General features: G+C 40.5%; 1 protein-coding gene across 2 annotated transcripts in view; it reads right to left on the bottom strand.

Annotated features, from left to right (window-relative positions):
* SERPINB5 (serpin family B member 5) overlaps nt 1-8,889 on the bottom strand; it is a 25,796-nt gene that overhangs the window by 13,313 nt on the left and 3,594 nt on the right. The window contains exon 1 of one of the 2 annotated variants that reach the window (XM_005526465.3): nt 1,653-1,778. The exons of the other annotated variant lie outside the window; for it this stretch is intronic. The gene's annotated coding sequence lies outside the window, so the exon portion shown is untranslated. Of the gene's footprint in view, nt 1-1,652; nt 1,779-8,889 lie in introns of those variants that run through there. 2 annotated transcript variants of the gene reach the window in all.

The following is an 8,889-nucleotide window of genomic DNA, read 5'->3' as shown; positions in this document are numbered from 1 at the left end:
AGCTCCTGAGTCAGTAATCACAGGGAACTCTCAAACAGGGAGGAGTCAAAAAAATTGAAAATTAAATTTTAAAAAGGCCTGCTGCATGGATTCTTACTGGGTCCTTCCTTTCCCAGGAAAGCAGGATGTCAGCATTTCCAGAAAGGCCTGCAGCACTGGGGTACCTTCTAAGCACTTGGAGCTTGCGACCCACCCAACTTTATTTAAAACTGTGACTGTCACAGTGTGAAAGAGACAATTTCAGATACAGAAGGGAGCTGAAAGGCTACTGAACAAGTTCAGAAAAACCTGATTTAAACTTGTTTATTGGTATAAGACACCATTTTTGCTTAGTCACTCTCGGACTCAACAACAACTAAACAAACTCCCGCCAAAAAAAACCAACAGGGAGGCTTTTCTTGCCATCTGCTTACTAAGGGAAAATCTAAATATAACTTATATTTAAAAATGTAATCACAAGAATAGCAACATCTGTGTGCAAATGTCCAATAAGTCATAGGTGTATGGTAGGAATAATCCAATAAAGCAGAACCAAGTATTTATTTTATTCTTGTCTTGGTTAAGCAGTCCTTCCAGGAGAAGACGCCTGTGGCAGATAAAGCACAGACAATGCTGGCCATCCAGAGCTGGGGGGTATATTGGGTTTATATCTCAGAAGCCATGAGTGCCACACTGTAGTCTCTCCAATTCAAAACAAAATTCCAAGAGGATGAATTACATGAAACAATCCACACGCAAATTTCACAAGTGAGGCATTAATATTGAAACTAGATCAAGAGTTTAACATGACCCCACTTCAGCTCTTATTCAGCAAACAGAAGATATAAAGGAAATAAAATATTTCTGTGAGTCCTTTCTTCTTCTACAGAAATGACAACTCTCCACCTGGATAAAAAAACAAGGACACAATTTCCTCTGAACAGACATTGAGGAGTGCAAGCCATCAGACTGATGTGGGACCAGAGCACCTCGTATGGTTGAGGAAAAAGCACTGTCAGCAACACAGCAGGGAAAGTCACTCCAGGAAAGAAAGAGGAACAAGCCACTGCAATATGCTTCGTTTTACTTCAATGAACTCTTCAAAAGTAAATGGTCACACTGAAAAGAAATTTGTAATTACCGAGCCTAAGTTCCTGTGTCCTTCACTTTAAACAAGTGTGGATTAGTCACTTGTTTAATAACTCGGAGCAAACAGAGCAGAGTGTACACACCTCTGCAGAAAATGAGACTAATATTCCCTTGTAACAGAGGCTTACAAACCAACCTAAATCCCACTTTGGCACATGAAGTATTTTCATGGCATCATACACAACCTGCTTTTTCTGATATGGGAATAGCCATTTGCAATAAACCACCATATTTTAATAATTCCTAATGCCCTTGCTGTCTCACCTGCCAGATCTTATTCACTGCTTCCAATGAATCTTTTGAAAAAGAAAGAAATGTAGCATAGCAATTGCAGCAGTTTTGAAATTAAACCAAAACACTGTCATTTGAGAAGGCAAAAAAGCTTCTTTAATTCCACGCGTACATTTTTTGTACAAATCTCCTTATCCCACTCCCTCCATGAAATTATGTTTCACAGCCAAGATTTGTTACCTATTAGCTGAGCATAAATTAAAGTATCAGAGAAAGAAAAAAGCTGCACTTACTTTGGAAGGCTATAATCCTGGTAAACGAATCAATGAAGGGAGCACAGCACGAAGAATCAGCTGCCCGTGCTAAAACCTTGCTGAGCAGAAGACTCTGTTACTTGCCTACTCATTGACACCACTCCCACTTTCCCAACCTCAGTTTGTGCACACACACACTCCCCTCTCACTCTCGCTTTTTTTTCCCCTCCTTAATCATTCTTCGTGGCAACTCCTACATCGGAGGAGCAAAATGATTCACACCAGAGTTGTCTTTGCCTGCCCAGCCACTGGAGACAACAACAAGCTCTGGCAGGAAAGAGCAGCCCTGCGTGTTGCCTTCAGCAAGCGCCATACAAAAGGCACCAGACAAGAACGAACGAAGGAGAGAACGCAGGATTTGATGAGCAATTAAACGACCTTCTCAGCAAAACCAGCACTCCAAGAAACTCCAACTGGGATTACCGCTATTTGCAGAAAAACTGTAATTGTGAAAAAGTGATCCAGAAGAAAACCAAAACATGCAGAAGTGTGTGGCTGGGCACTTTGCATCTGTATATGCATTAAGACAGTATCTTAACTCTGCCTACGAGGCATATGTGTGTGTTTGGCTGCCTAAAAAGCCCAAGGTCAAACTGGAGTTAATGCTCAAAGGAAAACATCTTGCTGCTGTAAAGCAAACCTCCCTCCCATAAGAAGCCAGGACCTCTGCAGGAGAGCAGCCTTCCCTGCTGACAGCTGTCCCCAGAGGTGGTAGAGGAACAGAAAATCCCACCTTCACTTCCAGAATGGCACCACTGGATTCATGTAAAACAGCCCGTGTTAGCATTGATGACCATGACGGGGTGGGAAAAGAAAGGGAGGGGTGCCAGTGCCGCCACCAGGTGTGTTTTCCATCATTTGAAAGATATATGCAGTCCTTACCAAGAACGAGGTGTCCTATCCCTGCTCCACACAATTCCCTGGCCGGGCAGCTGAGCTGCCTGCAGCGGACAACACCAGCAAGTACCCCTGGGAGGCCATGGATGCCCCTCAGTCCCCATGAGGAAATGGCCCCACAACACAGGCACAGCTCGGGATCACACCTCAGTAACCCCAGGTGGCCCTGCATATTTTTTAGACTACAAAAAGTGTAAGCAAGATAATTGAATTTGCTTTCAGGTTTGAAGTGCTGGTGTGCCCAGCTACCCAAATGAAAGGGGTGGGACACCAAAGGATGCATTTTCACCAGTATGGTGCTTCCTTGGTGACAGTGGGAATTGGGGAGATGGTATCTCCTTCTGGAATGACATGTTTCTGTGTTGCTTTGAGCATAAATCAGGCCACACCACACAGCATCTGGATCAGGTCCTACCCATGTCTCCTTCCAAAAGGCTCCTAAGCTCTTATTACCCAAATGATTGTTTTTTTCTTTTTTTGCTATGATGCAGATGGTGTTCACCTTCCATCACTGCCAGACAGCAAATTTAAAATTCATATCCTTTTCCATAACTGAATTCATAACAAAGACAGGGTGTGGATATGTTTAGGCAATAAAAATAAGATACAGGCCAGCTGGCTAAACTGTGCCATCTGGGACATCAGTGTTATGTATCTAATTAAGCCTTCTGTGAGAGAAATGTTTATGAAAATACACAATAATTTTGGCTACCAGACTCTCCTCAGATGTCTGCAGGTAATCTAAAGCCAAGTGTTGCCATCTCTGCAGAAGCAAACCTTTTTTCAGACCCAGGTCTAACAAGTATGGTCATTGTGAAGTGGCTCAGGAGCTTCTGGATAAGCTGCAGGGAGATGGACAATGGGCAGACAGCCTTCATAGAGACAGCACAACTCACCAGATCCATTTCCTTCTTACTGATAGGCAGGAAATACAGATAAGTATGTGCCTCAAATGGCTGAACAGTGGAAAAGGGAAAGGGCTCTTCATTGCCAAGATGGAGGTGTGTAAACATCACTTACACTTAACTGGGTAACTGCTCTGCAATGGCTGAGATCTGGCACTATGTAGCAGTACAGAATCCTTCAGTCTGACCTAGTTAGTGCTGAGAAATTAATTCATTCTAATCATGGTGCCATGAAACTAGTAATTACTGCTGCAATTGTTGTGCTTCAAGTGAAGAAGTACACTGGCTCTGGTAACCGAGCGACTCAGGAGGCAGTTTTGCTTCCCCTAAGAATGGACAGTTTGGGCCCACTTGCTCTTGGAGTCAGTATTAAAATAACTGTGATTTCCTGCTAGCTACTTATTCAGATATATGGGAATTGCTGGTATATAACTGGGTGTTACTTACAGCCCAACAAGGAAGATGTGTAAAAGCAGAAGATGCTAACTTGAAAAGTAAGAAAATGCTGAATCTCAGGTAGTTGAAGTTTGCCCAGGACAAGAAGCGACACAGTTCTCCCTGTGTCCACAAACACTCTTCCTCAATCTGACTAAGTAACAGCTACCTGTATGAGCATCCTTATGTCCTTCATTTACTGTTCACTAGATTCATTCTGTTCAGTTTAATCTCAAAGTTTTGTCAACTCTCACCTATTATGACCTGATTTTTTTACCACCACAATAAAAATTTAAAAATCCCAGAACCAATAACAGGATTTTTCCTTATGAAAAAATAAAAACTATTTTTAAGCCCCTTGTGAATTGGACACCTCCTATCAAAACAGGTAAAAAGAATACAGTAAAAGAGTAAGGTAGAAACAATGGGGACATGACACAGAACACTTTGAATTTTAAAGTGTGAAGCCTTTAACAAATTACAGTCTACTGGCAAAGTAATAAATGAACTACTGTCCTCACTCTTCCAGGTCTCAAGGAAAAATCCAAAGACATTGCTGGCTGCTAGGATCTGGCAGTTACATTTGTGTTCCTGCATCTCTGAACTGCCATGCCAGACACACTCCATTGCAGAAGGGATGCAACCCACCAGTGACTCTCCTGTTACTCAGCCAGCTCCCAGTCCTCATTCCCCTGGCTCTCCCTGCCACTCCCTCCTAGGAACGCTGTTCCTACATGCTGCTGGAAAGGAAAAAAACACCAGCTGCCTTCTCCCCACTCTTCAAGCAAGCTTAATTGGTGGGAGGGAATACTCTTGCTGCTCAATACAGCATGAAGAACTATTTCAATTATTTCAGAGGCTCAAAACATCCACTGTAGCCCTTATTTTTCCTTCCCCCTAATCAGTAACTCTTAGTGCATGTCTGATTGCAATTAATGCCAGCACATTTAGAAGACCACACAGGAAATAATCTACAAGTGGGACTGAATAATGAATAGAATAAAACTGGCGCACTCCTTCTATGCATTCAGTCATGAAAGATCTTCTAATCAAGTTACAGCTTTCACAATAAGCTTTGGATCTTGCAAGGAAACCAGCGGTAGGAGGATATTCGTACACTTTTGTTTTGATTTAGTGGCCTAGAGCGTTAGCACAATTAGAAATATTCAACGGGTAAGAAAGACTGCAGTGTCTGTAAACCAGTGCACACAGCAGAGCTTTTCATAGTTTTCACATAGCATAGGTCTTAGATTACTAACAGGAATAAGCCATAGCCAAAGTATTTTTCATTTCATAAGTAATGCTAGTAAAAGATCACATTGACCACAAGTTAATTTGAAATTAACACAATAACAAAGCACTACTCTATGGTTCCATTGTGAGAGACATAAACTGAACAGCAACAAACAGCCTATTTTTTTTTCCCTCCCAAGGCATCTTCACCAATACATGCAAAGGATGGTGTCACATAGCAACACACTGAACCAACACGTATGGTAGCAAAATAGTTTTTTTCAGACATCTCTGCTGACGTAGAAGTATTACTCACCAGTGGTTACTTCTAATAACAGACAGGGAAATAATTTCTCATACCATCATGCGCTCACTTTTGTGCTGGGTTTTTTGGTTTGGCTTTTTTTTTGGCAAGGCTCTTCTGAACTCAGGTATGTGTTTCATTAGTGAAAATAAAAACTGAAATAGGCAACCAAACAGATGACAGATTTCAGTGAGAACAGAGCCTTTAATTTGGTGAATAGGAAATGAATGACTCTCTGTGCTGAGATAAGGTTGTTGAAGACTTGACTACTTTTCCTAAAGGTGTTGTTCCCAACACCTAGCACAAGGCATAATGCTTAGTGTAAATCAAATTAATAAAGACACAGATTTGACTGACTACTTGGAATAGCCTCGCAGTATAACTAGGAATTTGAAACACAAGGGGAAATTAATATATGTAAACCAAACTAAAAACTCTGACACATTACTCTGAAACTGTACAAAGATTAACTTTTGTGAAACAAAAACAGAAAAACAATGCTTTGGATTAATAACTTCTCACCAAAACACCCGTGATCCATCCTTTACATGAAAAAAAATCCACCTTTGAACCGATCCCCATGTGCACTGCTGGTTCAGGGTGCCATCTCTTGGGGACAAAGATAATAGTCTTCTTCCTTTGTCATTGGTGCCCATTGTTACTGTATCAGCTTCCTTTGCCAGGCTGAAACTATGATCCAAAATCACCTGTCCTATGTTTGTCCCAGAAAAAAATGCAAACACACTCACATTTGTTATATTTTCGCAGTATTTTCTTTTTCAATTTAGTGATATTTTCAAATGTTTGAAGTGTCACTCTCTAATATTGTTTAGACAAAATCACTTTACCACAGCAGTACTGTTATTAGGGATGCTTCCCCTACACATCCACAATTTCTTGTGCTTGATTATAGATTTGTGGAAGACCTCACTAGTGAATTATTAACAGCATAATAATTCATCAGTAAATCCCAAACTAAGCATAGGAGCAATTTTAGAATTATCTGCCTTCAAATAGCAAAATAAAATCCGTATGTGGATAAGATTGCTCTTGTCAGTGTGGAAACTCTAAAGAAGGAGGGGATCCCATTGACACACGGTAAATTAGCAGAAGTATCTTTCCCAAAATAAATAAAGGGCCCAAGCAGCTCCCTCCCTCAGACACGAAACTAGTTTTATCTCAAGATTCAGCAGATTCTGGAAGGGATTACATGACCTTCATTGCTCACCATAGCAGACCTGGACTCTGACAAACAGTTTCTCTTCCAGCTCTGTGTTTTTTGTACTATTCCCTTAAGTGCCTCCTTATCAGTATAGAGGAAGGGGGAATGAGACTTAGGGATTTTTTTCTTTCCCCCCTTTTTTTAATCCACTGTCATCTGTAGATGAGTCACTTTCTTCTGTAATCCAAGTAGTTAACTCTGTGTGACTAATCTGGGTGAAGGCACATATTTTCCCAAGCTTGCTTCGTGCAGGTTCACAGCCTGAATTTATGCACTTAAAGGAAAACAGAAGCTTAGAATTAATATTTGCTGAATATTTCAATAGGCATGACTTCGCAGGCTGAATTTACTCCTCTTGTGTGCTTTCAGGGTAGGTTGAAGGACTTTGTTTATCCCTGCATGCAGCTATGACAAGGGGTGAACATGTTAATTCTTGCTTCTCCAGGCAAAAGGCAACCAAACCACCGTGTGGATTCTTACACACAACTTGGAGAAACACATTCTGCACATTGTCTGTGTGATCGGTAAATTGCAGAAGTTATACTTGCAAACCTATCTTGACTCCTGGTTTTAAAATTTACAAATAATGGTCCCAAACTCCAGCTAAAGAAAAATGCAAACCTAGTGGCCATAAAAGTGAGGCAGCTATTACCATAGTCAGCTGATTCAGGTCCTATGACCACTGATCCAGGCCTGCAAGACTTGCATCACAAAACATGTAGAAAAGAATATTATACTAGTCCATGATGGAAAAGCATAAAATTGCTGTAAATTGTGAGACTTGGTTATATATTTTACAAAATAAAGTTCTAGGACTTGATAATAGAATTCTTCTTTCTTACTTTCCCACTTACATTTATCCAGGCAATAGGTAGTCCATTGAAAATTAGTTTTCCTCAGTCCTTTCTGGGATCTAATGGTCCCATTAAACTCTGTGGAAAAACTTCAGAGGATACTGCATTTATATTACAAGCTAATAAACTTACTAGCACAATAACATCAACATTTATATAACAGGAGTAGGGCATTAAATTTAATAACACAAAAATGTAATAAGGTAAGATGTCATTAAAAGGCTTAGGGATTAACAAACAGAGATCCAGTAGGGAAATTCTAGCCCAGAAATCTACTGCAGACTACACCACAGTAGCTCACAGCTAGTCTAGTCCCAGACCAGCTCTCTTTGCCTTTATCACCTTAATCATTCATACCACAAGCCATTCAGTTATGCTGGAAACACTGCTCTCTGCAGTCACACAGGCAAAAGCCACTTTGAATTTAGCATGATAATAAAGTCTGGAAGTATTAGAGGCAGCCCATCAGTTTTAAAACTTACTCATGCAGATGAATCTCTGTTTTGCAACAGCCAAGTTCAGTTATTCTGCTGCATATTGGAATGGCAAAAGTTATTCCCCTGTCATCTGTTTAGAGGAGTCTGGTAATACTTTAAAAAGGACCTACTGGAGCAGAACTACTTTTATGCTTCTCACTGCCTAACACAATTCAGATTTCTGGTACTCTGGCAACAGTAAACACTACAGGCTTTCTATTGCACAGGAAATTCACGGAAAGAAAATCTGGGTCAACTCACAGATTTGTGTCTTTTTTAAGACACTGAGACACATGCTGTGACAACCAGCTGGCTCAAACCCTTTCATAACACAGGTTGTAGAATCTGATCTACCAAGTTTATGAGACCTATGATTTCTCTTTGGGTTACAACATGTATTTTTGAAAAATCTGGCAGTGATTAAAACAGACCCCCAGGTGATGAGAGCATCTACAATATCCTTAGGAGTTGTTCCAATGATTCTACAGGTCATCAAAATTTTAAATGAAGGCAGTATGAAGCAATCTAAAGTGCACAGTCCAAACTTGAACATTTCTAAACTCAAAGAAACATTGGCTGGGGAGCACTTTTTAAACTTTTAACAATAAAATCTCTGAGGTGAATAGGGCTATATAAGGCTGTTAAGTCCTGTGACTATGAAAACGTTTCAAGAAGAAATGCTGCTGCACCAAACTCAACAATGCATAGCACAAAATCCCTGAACTCATATATGTGTAAAAGGGCTGGCAGTTTCCAGCTGGCAAAACTGTGTATTTTAAATGAAAATGAGTCAACCAATACAGTCCTGAGGCCCCATCTTCTCAACTGTACAAAAAGTCATCATCAAAGATATTTTATTCCATTCAATCTCAACAAGTTTTCAAAACCTA

This window comes from Pseudopodoces humilis, chromosome 1 (genome assembly GCF_049639895.1).
Source record: "Pseudopodoces humilis isolate 2021_Gansu_Grassland_sample_001 chromosome 1, ASM4963989v1, whole genome shotgun sequence".
In the NCBI taxonomy this organism is placed as follows: domain Eukaryota; kingdom Metazoa; phylum Chordata; class Aves; order Passeriformes; family Paridae; genus Pseudopodoces; species Pseudopodoces humilis.
Note: the sequence above shows the minus strand (reverse complement) of the source record. Positions and strands in the feature narration are given on the sequence as shown.